Genomic DNA, 13,911 nt, shown 5'->3' on the forward strand with positions numbered 1-13,911 from the left:
CCTCTTCATTTCTCTGTGCGTTCTAGGACACCAAAGGGGAGGGGAGCTAGTCACAGCAGGAGGGGGAGATTCCCTGGGTTCTTTAGCATCCTGGTTGCTGTCTGCCTCTTGACTGCCCTCTGCTTCTGCCTCTGATTCTGGACTGCTCTCTTCCACAGCCTCTTCCTGCTCACTAAACCCTGTTGCCTCTTCAGCCTCCAACACCACCTCCTTCTCCCAGCCTGCTCCCTCTTCTCTCTCTGACCACTCATTGTCATCCCACCACCAGTACCCTGGCTCTGAGCCTTCTTCCCCTGGAGGTTCCCTTGGGGGTTTCCCAGCAGGTGCCTCCCACCACTCCTTTACAGACAGCTATAAAGGCTACACATGGTCTGTACCTTTCTCGCTATGTCCTTAGTAATATAACAAAAAACACTAGCCTACTGCACTGGAGAAGCACATTCCCACATGTGGTGTGTATGTGACGTAGTGTGAAGATTTGGGGTGATGGTGACCAAGGAACCAGGCATGATCATTGCTCAAACAGTACTGTTGGACCCCAAGATAGCATTGGTATCAATTTATGATGGTGAGACCAGGGCATTTGTGTACAAAGAGCTGGAGGCAATTCATTTTGTAGTGGCTAAACTTCTTCTAGCCCAACACTGGAGACCATTCAGTATAAACTTGCTGGGGGGGTGGTACCAGCAAATTTGGAGTCCCACTCTGATGGGGAAACTGACAAGACATTAAAGGCACGGAGAACTCAAACCACACATGAGGACATTGTCTCAAACGAAGACAATGACAGCCACCTGCAACAGATACCCTGTTGTGGAAAGACACACAGGGATGCGGGCACAGTAATAGAGCTTAATTTCCTTGTGGACAACATTGTTATGATCTGGTTTTGTTCTCATTGTTATGTTCATCTGAAAAGGCAATAAAACTTTTTTAAAAACAAAACAAAACTGTGATAGGTATTGAAAGACAGCCTAACCTGAGAGTACATTTCATTCTCTGATAAACAATACCAAAAATGACTAAATTCTTTATGAGTCAACAACAAATGTTCAAGATTACAAATGAAACAGATGAAGAACACGTCGTTTTTAAAGGCACAAGCTATATCTGCATGCATTTTAAAAATATGCCCCCTTAATAATTTGTATTTCATGAAAATTAACTGTGAGTTTGATGGGGTGTGTATGTGTGTTTGAATAGTGTTGTAGAATGATTTTGGCCCTGCCCACTCTTTGGCCCCACTTACTTTGATCTTTGGTCCCACCCACCACTGGCATGCCATGCTGGAATGTTGTCTACAAGAGGGAAGGTTTCCTATTCCTGTTTTAGGAGTCTACAGTCAACAGTTGATGTAGACTTAATAATCATTAATAGAACACATAATATGATTGTTTTGATTCACATGTATTTTGCATTGACCGCCCCCTGCATTTGTAACCAAACTATTTGCAGAGTCAAATAATCCAATATCCAGATTCCCAACATGCAAACCAATGAAATTGAGGGTGGTGGGATTTTATGGTTACCAGTCCATGACCTACCAGGTGCATCATTAGGTTAAAATGTAGCTGTCCCAATCCAGGTTGGAGGTTGATAGGTGAGGGAAGGTGGACTCAGCAGAAGATAAGTATACTTATTGGAGTATCAATAATCAATTGATTTTTAAACCATCCAAATGCATTTCAACCCCACTCCTCGCTGAAATGACTTTGGATGAGAGGGGGCATATCCAAGATTTGCGTGGTTACCATTTCTTTGAAAAACTATAAATTTATATTCTAATTCATTTCCCCACCCTAATATTCCATGTTACAGACGTTGCTATATCTAAGAATGTCACGGCTAAATCACCAAAATACAAAAGTATTGAGATCAGCAACCTGATACTGGGCATGTGATTGTGACTGGTAAAATTAATGCTCAAACCCCATTTTAAAATTAATTGAAAACATTTGGTGGAATTTAATATACTGCTAAGTGGGATGTGCATGTGGGGAATGAGGTCCACACACACACAATGGGACTTTCCTCTTATTGTTTCCCTGAGCCCAACACAGGCCCTAAATTTATTCTGATGATTCCCTAACTCTCTAGAACAGGTTAGGGGGAGGGGAGAATATGTGGTGAGGAAAGATGGAAAAGTCCCATTGCACAAGTGGACAACTTGATTGATTTCAGCCCATCAAAAACACCAAATTATTAAATGTGAACACTTTTGCAAAAATTCATCTCAGACTTTGAGTTTCACTGAACTCCTTTGTTTCCAATTAATACATCAGCCCAAAGGGAAATGAAATGGCTACCAGCCATTGAGCTCAATCACCTGTTCAATTAAGCCCATTGAAACTGATGGGAATCAGCTTAAAATCCATGTATCATCAGAACATTTTGTTCCATTTGTCATTGGGCTGATTGCTTCTTGGAAAAGGATTGTAAGAACTGCAAAGCACAACATGGAAATACCATGCGGGAAATGTGGTGACTACCTTGGTGTGTAATCAGAACAGCTATAACAGTTACTTGGGGGGGGCGTGGTGGGACTATGTGCTACTCCTCAGCTGGAGAAGCTTTGGTGGTGCATCTCTGAAGATCTGAAACAATTTTGAGGTGAATGTCACCACCCTGGGTTTGGCTGTGTTAAGGATAAATAGAGTTATCTCCAACACCAAGAGTTCTTATACAAGAGCAAGAACAGCTGGCAGCAGCACGAGAGATAAGAGGTTGCAAGCCTTTCCTTTGCTCCGCTGTTGGAGAACTTCATTTCACAGACATCACAGAACCTGAAGCAGAAGAAGACTGACATTTTGAATCCTGAGAACAACAACAGCAGAGCTGTATATGCTTTGGGGTAGAGATATAAACATGCACATCCTAACCAGGAAAAGGGATCTGTGTATGGAAAGAGTTTTTGACACACACTTCTTTCCTAGTCAAGATGGAAAGGGCTGCAACTGAGAGAACAAATCCTACCCCTAATGCTTGAAGTATTCACATAGTGATGTCTTCATTGGCTGAACCATGTGAATATCAGGGCCAGACATACCATAAGACTGTTGAATCTCAAGCCTTGTCAGAGGAATTTGGCACTCTCCAGGTGCCCGGCTTTGATTCCATGTTGACCTCCCCGTCAGCGACTCCCGGCAAGACAAGGCGAGGTCTCTATCGGCCGATTCTCCTCAACGTGAGAAGAACACAACCATCCCTCCTCCCTCACTCCCAGGGAGGGGAGAGAGACAGACAGAAATGTATTTACATGCCTTTATTTCTGTCCTTCCAGTAGTGCAGAGAAATCATGTCTGCACCCTCTTTACAGCCACAGCAGAGAGGGAATAACTCCACCCATGTACTTCCAGTACAGGGTCATGTGACACTCAGAGCTAACATCTGGTGCTCAGTGCACATAATAGACTGTCCTTTGTTCCCACGGTACAGTCCCATAACATCAACATCCTGTTTGGCTTTCCAGCCATCTGGAGCACTCAGCAGCATTGCTCCTTTTTCGTAACAAAGACAACATGAGGCAACCTTCTCAGGCAATGGATGCTGGTGGGGGTGGCAGGAGTGGACAGCAATGGCAGACCCCTTGGATGTTCCTCCCGAGCCCCCTGGTCACTTCCCTCTGTTGGAGAATATAGCTATTTGTGCCGCACCAACCACTCAGTGCCTCTCAACCTAGCTTGCTGCTCTCAGGCGCACTGTCCAGTCCCCAGTGTTGAAGAAAGATTCAGCTGGTGGTTTAGTTGTCTTCTCCATGGTGAATGTGGGGAGTGCCATCTTGTCCTTTGCCTCAGATAGTAAAATGCCCTGGTGGGTTTTCTTATTGTATTGGCCTTGTCACTATTACGCTCACCTCGGTTTAGTATACAGCAGGTCGCATGAGTTAATAATTATTACGAGAGCTTCGGTCTTGTGGCACTTTTAAAAGCATCTGCAATAAGTGAAGTACTAATAATGGAAGGGTAAAGTTATTCTCAACAAAACATTCATGCTAATGGATGACCCCCCCCCCATCATGAAATCAGCCACTTCTTAAATAGCTTTACCACCACAGCCTGTCCATAGGGACCACACATTACAGTCTTGTCAGTCACAAGGACAACTGATTGAAACAGCGTCTGTGTACCAGCTTCTCCACATGACAGGGATAAGATATAGTGCACTTGGAAAACTTCCACGTCACTGGCAAAGTTTCCTGCTGATGGCGGCATGGAGATTCTCTGTACCATCTGGATTAGATTCAGAGATGTCCCTCCACAAACTGAAGGTGTATTTTACCCGTAGAAGGGGGTTTTTCTTACTTACTTGAAGATCCTCACAAATGAAAACTGATATCCACAGGTGTGCTTCTGTTTGCACCATCTCTCTCGGGGAAGGTCAAGATGCTTGCTAGCACAGCTCAATCTCTTACACAACATCATGCAATGTATTCCACTAGATCAAGGGTAGTCGGAGGCAGTGTGCTTCTGAACATCACCTGCTGGAAACCAAAGGAGGACATAGTGTTCTTGGGCTCAGGTCTAGCTTGTGGGTTTCCCAAAGGCATCTAGGTGGCCACAGTGACAACAGGATTCTGGACCAGCTGGGCCACTGGCCAGATACAGCAGGCTTTTATGTTCTTCTGTCGAGGGAGCCAACATGGAGCCCTTCAAATGTTGTTGAACTCCAACTCCCATCAGCCCTCTCCAGCATGGCCAATGGGCAAGGATTATGGGGCAGCATCATGTTGACTTCTCCTGTGTTAGAATTGCAAAAATCCCTTCCTCTAGCTGCTAGTGCATGTCTGAGTGCCTAATCCTCTGAGTGGCAAGCTGCACTACACAGTACTCCTTTAGACCCTCCAACTGCCCTGAAAATACCAAGATCATCACAAAACCCCTTAAGCCATCATGGCTTCTCACTTTTTCCATGCAGAATCCCAAACTCCCTTCAGCACAGCATCCCTTTAGCATGACGTCAGAAGGTCAGATCCAAGTATCCCTCTTACACATTTCTTAGATCTATGTTTCCTGCTCCCTTTCCTCCACCACCCAACACTCGATATGATGTCACTTCCTGTTTTTATGGGGGTGGGGAAGAGTCTGGGTCACTTCAATGTCCCTAAGAAACTTTTTCACAGTTTCCCCACTCCTCTGTCAGCCAGTCTCCCATAAAGAAAGTGGTGGGTTGGAGAGTGAAGGGGGCAGGGCCTGTCCGTGAGGTCACTGCCATGGCTGTGAGAGGTGCTGAGGGGTCATGGGTGTTGAACAGCAGCTGCTATGGTCACTTGGTTCTAGCTTGCTTCGTTTAGCTGCTACATCTGTGTCCCTGGACCAGCCTCTGAGGAGGAGGCGTGGGGTGGGAGTGGGGGTCACTGATGTCCCTAGGTCCCTGTTTACATCTGAGGAATATTGGAAGGTATGAACCTGCTGTGTACAGAAGCCACAAGGCAGGAGTTGTTTCACTTTTCCTCCATGAGACTTGCATAGTGTGGAACCTGGTTGCCTTTCCCCCATGTTGTTGTCAATTACTTGGCTACACAAATAATGGTTATCCATTTTTGAGATGCTGGAATATGAAGTGGCATTATCACGTTAGCTAATATGATTTAACCATTTCAGTGCCATGCAGTGTTACTTAATAAAATGATCATCGGCGTGGGAGAATAAAGTCCAACTTCCTAATCTTCAACCCCCAATATCCGACTCTGGTTACCCATCATTTGCCACTGATTTCCCTCTGTTTCCTTTCCTTCTACATGTTTAAAACAGGAATTCTACACTGACCCTCAGGGGATTAGTTAATTAATGTTGATTAAAAACATGAGCCTTGGCTGAGCTAAATCACATGCAAATTTAATCCTCAGTAGATAAGGAGGGGAAAAAACCCTCAGAAATAATTTAGTCAGTTTTTAGAAAAGAAATGAAAGTAAATTTCTCTGTGTCGGGGCAAGAAGAGGAAGAAATATTGGAAGAAAGCTTTATGATGACTACTCTAGCAAAGCAGCAGCTTCCATTAAAATAACAGCTTGCATCACTCTGTGTGTTTGTGTGTGCTTGAGAGAGGGGAGAATGTTGGGAGTGCTTTTGTTCAATTTTCTAAATAGCTAAACAGATTAATATGGAGCCGATGCATTAATCATATTAACAACAGACATGTATATAGACTGCTGAGGCACCCCTGACTTGTTCCTTATGTGTCATGAATGATTGACGCAGTGACAACCCAGTGCAGCCTTCTGTCACAGCTCATAGCAGATCGCTCTGCCTGACTTCCCTATAGGGATATACAGAACACACACTTAGACTGGCAATGGCAATATTTTAAGGCTGGGACACTGATGCATAAACTAGAACAGAAGTATATTTGCAGGACCCATCTCTGCATCTCTTAAGCAACAACTCTAGGAGCAAAGTCTATCATTCACCATGGCAAATGGAGACTGTTTTTGTCCGGAAAAGCCTTCTTATCCTAAGATGGTTTCAGTTGTTCCTCACCCAGTGCACAACCCATGAAGAGAGGCAGAAAAATATCTTCCAGTCAGGTTGTGGCAGACTTTTAGTAGGACTAGCCTCAGGTTCATAACTTGCCTATGCAATGCTTCTCTTCATGTGATGGAGAAGGAACACACCCACCCCATACTCCATGTGGATGACCTCATGTATCTCAAATGTTGTTGTTGTTGTTATTTTTATTATTATTATTATTATTATTATTATTATTATTATTATTATTACAGTGGTACCTCGGGTTACAGACGCTTCAGGTTACAGACTCTGCTAACCCAGAAATAGTACCTCAGGTTAAGAACTTTGCTTCAGGATGAGAACAGAAATCATGCGGTGGCGGCGTGGTGGCAGCGGGAGGCCCCATTAGCTAAAGTGGTACCTCAGGTTAAGAACAGTTTCAGGTTAAGAACAGACCTCCAGATCAAATTAAGTTCTTAACCCAAGGTACCACTGTATTATTATTATTATTATTATTATTATTAATAATAATAATAATAATATACTGCCCTATACCCGGGGGTCTCAGGGCAGTTAAAGCGTCAGGTTCTTATGATTCTTCCTAATACCCTCCACCACGGGATATATTGAGACTATTTTAACTGGGGGAAAGATGCTGACATCCCAGCATGACAGAAAGAAACAGCGGGGGGGGGGCGGATGGATGGGCTTTGAGTACAAAAATGAGCCTTAATTTTGCAAGGCAGAATTCCTACGGGAACACAAATTTGTTAACCTGTTCGCTTAGGACAAGCACTCAGTGTAATTTTAGGGCCTTTCAATCAAGGCTGTCTGAAACACCTGCAAAGGAAAGATAGCAGCCCGGCTAATAGCAACAGCATCTTATTCTCTGCATATACTGTGTATGTTTTGCCTTTCCTTGTATAATGCATTGGTGGAATCAGCAAGCTGATTCTTCTGCAGGCTTTGTCACTCCCCGCCCCCACTAAATTTTCACACACACAAATTGCCTGCCAGCATGATGGGGTTGGGTGGAAAGCCTAAAAATCGCAGGGACCCAGGGAGAGAGTTGGTACTGGCCTTAGAAAGGAACAACATGAATTCACTCTTGGCTCGGTTGGTTAGAGCATGGTGCTGATAACACCAAGGTTGCAGGTTCAATCCTGGTATGGGAAAGCTGCATATTCTTGCATTGAGGGTTGGACTAGACGATCCTCAGGCGGTCCCTTCCAACTCTACACTTCCATGTTTCTATGACAGAAAAGAAAGGGATTCACTCAGACAGTGGCCTCAGTGGTCAGAAGATAAATTCCCCAGATAAGTGGAGATGCGCATTGTGGAATCAACAATCTATAATCCCCTGCTGACTCCATGTGCTACTCTACAAGTAACACTGGTGTAGTGAGGCTGTGAAGGAGCTGCTACGATAAGGGTGGGTAGACCTTATGCTTTTGGAATTTGATTTGTTTTTTAAACTAGAACCTTGAGAATCACCATCCTGTCTTGCCAGTTAGCTCAGTTGGTTAGAGTGTGGCACTGATAATGCCACGGTCACAGGTTTGATCCCTGTATGGATGGATATTTCTACATTGCATGATCCATGGGGTCCCTTGCAACTCTATCCTTCTATTATTCAACCAGGTTTTTAAAAGTGACACTTTGAATTAAATAATAATATATAATAATAATTTATTACTTATACCCCGTTCCTCTGGCTGGGTTTCCCCAGCCACTCTGGGCAGCTTCCAACAAGAGATTAAAAATACATTAAAACATCAGTCATTAAAAACTTCCCTAAACAGGGCTGCCTTCAGATGTCTTCTAAATGTCAGATATTATTTTTATTTCTTTGACATCTGATGGGAGGGCATTCCACAGGGCGGGCACCAATAATGTTGAGCCCAGGAATTTGTTTTGAGTTTTGAGTATCAGAGCCAAATGGAGTCCATGGACTTTATACACAAAAACATCAAGCTTTCTTCATTTCAGCAGTATAATTTAGGGTGGAGGGGAGAGGGGAGTTTTATTTCTGCTATTGACTGGGAGACACAAATTCTTGCCAATCTACTGCAAATCACCTCAAGATTTACACATTTTTGTCTACTTGAAGAAGCCATGGTCCGATCTGAAAAATACAAATATGTAGGTTACAAAACTACAAAAATAAAGAAAAATTAAGTTTGCAAAACAATAATTACCATGTGGTTAGGGTAGATTAACGTGTCAGTGTCCACTTATCCCCAGTGTAAATATAACATATCGGCAAAAGTTGGAAATTGAAAGATAACTACATATAGCATGTACACGAAAATTGATTTCAGATTTGAAATCAGCATTGAAAGAACATATAACAACAGTTGAAAAATCTCATGCAACAGAAAATGAAAAAAAAAATTGTTCCCCATTGATCAGTTGATCCAGATCTTCCTTCTAACCAGCCTCTGGTGTAAGAGCGCTCTGTGTGCCATCATTGCATCTTCTGGAGCAGACTATACATGCCTTGAAAACCTTGGTCCTATTTTTAAACCTTGACAAGCAGGACAGCTGCAGAAGTGGCTAATTCACACCCAACACAGAGGACTTTGTTATTCACAAAGTACCAGCCACCAGGAAAGGGCAATCAGATATATGCCTCTGGGAAGGAGACTTTACAAATGCATAGATGCAGAGCCACTGATGTTTATTTGCGGGGGGGGGGGGAGGAATCAATGATGTTTTGTGGTTTAGTTGAGATGGGGGGGGGGCTGGCCTACTCTCTTGCTAATTGTGTTTTAATTTATTGGGCATGTTCTTACAGAAGGGATTAAAAACTTACATGCCTTCTGAAAATTGGTGTGAAATATTGCACATCATCATTATAAAAAAACCAAGGTCTGTTCATAAATGTAGGCTTTTATTCCTCAATATGCAGACTCTTCACGCTGCTGATAACCGGCTTTGAAGCAGCACTTCAGCCTTCAGAGATGTCAAGGGCACATCTCAAACTGCCCATAGCTGGCTTGTGCTCTGATCTATCTCGTCCTGTGAAGTCTTAACAGAGGGGTTTATTTAGGAAACCTGAATAAAGAAATAATGTCATTGGCAATTAGGAGAAGCAGATTAGCTTTCCATGAATGAATTTTGGATCACAGCAACATTTCACATCTTTTATAAGCTAGTAACTCAATTCCCCAGTCAATGTAAGCAAGTGAAGCTTTGCCTGGAGTGCAAATAAATAGACAAAACCACTTTTTTCCTTAAACATGGGGCAATTTGCTTTACCTCTGTAAATATTTATTCTTCTGCTTTGTGTTGTTATTTATATATCTTTTCCTCTGCTCTTTTGTATTTAAAGTGGTCTTTTTTGGTCCTACAGTTGCATTTTTTTTGCTTCATTTTATTCTATCTTTAACTTGTTTTTATCTTGTAAACCACCCAGAGAACTTCCATGACAGAGTGCCCTATGAACAGTACAAATAGATAAATAATATCCCTTGAAGCACCCATGTTAAATCTACATTTCCCTATTTCTGATACACATTTACCTGTAGTACAGTGGTCTGTCATCATTTTCGCCCTTGGAGTCTAGCAAGCAAAGAACTAGATTAGTTAACTAAAACCACAGCACAATTCAGCAAGATTTCAATTGCTGGCCAGACCAAAGAACTCAAACCAAAACTGCATCCAGCGAGTAGCTAAATGCAAATATATACAAACAGTATATTTCACCCCACATTTTTCTCTAATCTTGCTAGAGTGATTTCCAAAACTGAGCCTATGTTTTCATTGTGGGTTTTGTTTTGTTTTGTTTTGGCAGTCACTTCAAATCCCTCTTTAACAGTGCTACCTAACAAATTATTGTCCATGTGTTTTCCACTCGGTGGCAAAGTCTGAGAAAGATGCACATTAATTCATAATTAAATAACACAGCTAGCCTTTTAACAGGCAAACTGAACAGTCGGTGTAAGCAATCATTGCATTTGTATATTGTCCTGGAAGCTGCACCTAATACAAAATTCAGTGGCTCAACTGTGTCTTTCTTTTCTTTTCTTCTTTTTTGGAGCAATGTCACAACACTCCTGAAAAAATTGCGCTGGCTGCCAATTAGCTAGTTAAGATTAAGGACCTGGTGCAGAAAGCTCTATATTACTGTAAATGGCTATTGTGTTGTTTAATTATGTTGTCCTTGTATTCCAAACTCTCTATGCTGTTTTTAATTATCATAATCATGATGTACTGTCGGTAATTCCACTAGACTGAACTTAGTTTATTCATATGACCAATGTGACATGTGTGTGTCCAAAAAAGAATCTAAAACCAAAACACGCTTATGACAAAAACAACTAAAGCTTCTTATACCATGTCTGCTCATCTGTCGCTTGTTGATTGCATTTCTATCACACTTTATAAGTTCTCAAAACACCTTGCAGCAATACCTCATATAGTCTGGTACCTTTTCCTTTTAATTAATTTTTCATCAGCAGATTTAACAATGGTGAAAAGAAAATGAAAAAAAAAGCAAAGAAGAGGGAATAAATAAATAATGTCATCAGTTCAAATTAAGGATACCAGAACTTTCATCTTAAATTAAACATGTAAGTTGATACAAGCCACCCAGATGGTGGACATGGGTATCCACCTGAGATTGACATTTATAGGAAATATGTTCTAATGTAGCAAGGACAGTGAGGTCCTCAGACCATCATGTAACAGACAGTGCAGTGCTTATCTTTCCATGCTCAAAGTTGGGGTTGCCATATGTCCAGGAAAACCCGGACATGCCCTCTTTTTGGGGCCAACATGCCCATCTGGGCAGATTTTTACAATTTAAAGGAAATTTCTGGGTTTTTTGTGCTGGGGCTGCCAGGGAAAGAGGTGCGGCAGCAACCCTGTGCAGCCACACACCCCTTTCCCCAGCTCAGACTGGCAGTGGCTCAGGCTGTTTTCTTTTTGCTCTTTAAGATATGGTAACCCTATCAAAGTACAAGTCTGTTAGGGAGCCCAAGGGCTTGTAAAATCCACCTTAGTCCACTACTAACTTCAACTGCTCTCTTTGATGGTACCAGTAGGGAGGCAAATGCTGAACTAGGAATGGACATGTAATGCAGAATGAACTCACAAAAACCCATACTTGTTGACAGATCTTGAAAGTAAGGGTGAAATCTACATGTCTTGACACCCCAATTTTTGGCAAATCATCTCCCACTATTGCAGTCTTGAACCTGGCCCACAAAACCCAGGTCAGAGCTCTTGTTGGTTCAGATGGTGCCAGAAAGTCTAGGAGTTAAAACCAACCCTTGCCCATAGAAGCCATCACGTCTCCTGTCATCCCACCCAATCAGAGCCAGGAGAATCTCAGGCTGTACAACAAACATCTTTAAGATCCCAAGAATCAAGAGTTCAAAGTACCACTCTCTGCTTCTGAGGTCTCAAGCAGAAAACCAAATTATACAGTAGCAGAACAAAAAAAAAATTTTTTTTCCTTCCAGTAGCACCTTAAAGACCAACTAAGTTAGTTCTTGGTATGAGCTTTCGTGTGCATGCACACTTCTTCAGATAGCAGGTTAGATCAAGAAGACCAAGGGACTGGTTTAGTACTGAGGCTTAATCCAAGGAAACATCAGAATGGAAAGGTAGGTTTTATTAACAATAAACAGGGTAGCAGCATAGAATGGAACCTGTTTACCAGTAGGCGAAAGAACAAGAAAATATGGTTAAGGATGCAAGCTAACCCAGTCTAATACATTGTTAACCATTAAAGACACGACAAAACGTATCAGTGAGGAAGGTATGGAACAAAAGGTGAATATGGGTAACTTTGTGGCTCAGCAACCAGTGCAGGTCTTCAACAACTAGTCATCTAGACTGTAACTTTCCAGAACAGAGAGTCTATGAGTGTACATGTGACTACAAAGCTGTGGAATTTTCCCAACTAGCTAACTGGCCATCTTCAGCCAAGACAAAACAACACACAGGTGCAAGCCATGAGAGCACTTGGCAATTAGCCAAGCAAGAAACAGCTTCCTCATGAGTTCAGCTCTTTACCCAGAAGTCTAAGCTCCCATTAGAACCTTCCTTGGAGGGCAAGGCCTAGCAGAAGAACTAGGCCTCTTGACAACTGCCTTCTCAAAAGCCAACACCACAGGTAAGGGGGCTTGATTCCATCTTTGCACCTCCTAGTTTACAGAGGACAGTCCTCTTTTCCATGGGCTGTCTAGACCGAGTTTGATTTAATGATAAAAGACCATTAGGAAGGGAGAGCAGGATGGGCATTGAGCTTGCCTACTTGCGGTTAGCAACTGAAAAGCAAGACAGAGTAGGCAGGCAAGCAGGTCACTTTCCCCCACTATAATGAGATGCATTCTATTTTTATTTAAATTACCATGATTATTTCTCAATGTGCATTTAAATTAGCATCTACAAATTTTGAACAAACCTCAGGCCTCTTATGCATGTGTGATGCATTTCTGCTGCAGCAGCAATATGTCCACCAACCTCTGCAATTTGAGCACTGATGGTGCAGGCCTGATTATCGCAAAATGAAGGTTCTGCAGAGATATTTAAAATGCAGGGATATCCAGAACATTTGATTTACTTGGCCATTTTATGCATGTCTTGGTAGAAGTCTCCTTGAGTTCAATGGCACTTATTCCCACTAAAGCACACCTAAGACTGCAGTCTCAGCCCATCATTTTGGGTCTCTTATTCAAAGAATTTACCATGAATGGCTTATGCATGCAGTTTGCTCTCTGGTCCGTCCCCCCCCCCTTGCATTCATTATGAAACAGATGGGGGGGAATGTTACCATATCTAGGCACGTAACTCCTATCGACTCTTCCCCCCCATTTTCAGTTTCTGAGCGATACCAGGTAAATAAGAAAATTGTATAAAACTGCATCGTTTTCGGAGAGTTGTTTTTGTTTTTTGCTGCGTGGTCCTCAGGTGGCCAACTCAGCAACTAATCACCATTCAAGCTTCTGGTGTGTCGCCTGCTGTGTAAGAAGAATTCAGCGGACGTGAGATTCATTCATTCATTCATTCATTCATTCATTCATTGAAGCCGGGGTGTGGGGGAGCGGATCTTAAAGGGAGAGGAGGCGAGAAAGCGAAGCTGGGGAAATACCGGCAGAGCGAATAAATACATTTAAGCGAAGGTACCGGGCGAGGAAAAAAAGACCATTTGGTGAAGGCAGTTAAAAGTAGGCTCCATTGACAACTGCGCGCAGGGAAGAGTTAACCGCATCCTCCTGGTTAAGTTTACATGTAAATAGAGAGCAGCTGCTCCGCTCCGGCTCCGGCTGGCCCACTCGTGCCTTTGATTGGCTGCCAATGACATCACTCCCTCCGCTACTTCTGACACAGGACCCGAAGCAGCGGCGGGCGAGCCATCCCTTAAGAGTTGCCTGGCTCCTCCCCCTTGCCCACCCGCCGCCAATCCCGGGCATCCCCGCGAGGGGGGGCTCGAGCAGCTCCTCCCGGAGAGCCC

The sequence above is a fragment of the Podarcis filfolensis genome (assembly GCF_964270895.1).
Source record: "Podarcis filfolensis genome assembly, chromosome: 3".
Taxonomy (NCBI): domain Eukaryota; kingdom Metazoa; phylum Chordata; class Lepidosauria; order Squamata; family Lacertidae; genus Podarcis; species Podarcis filfolensis.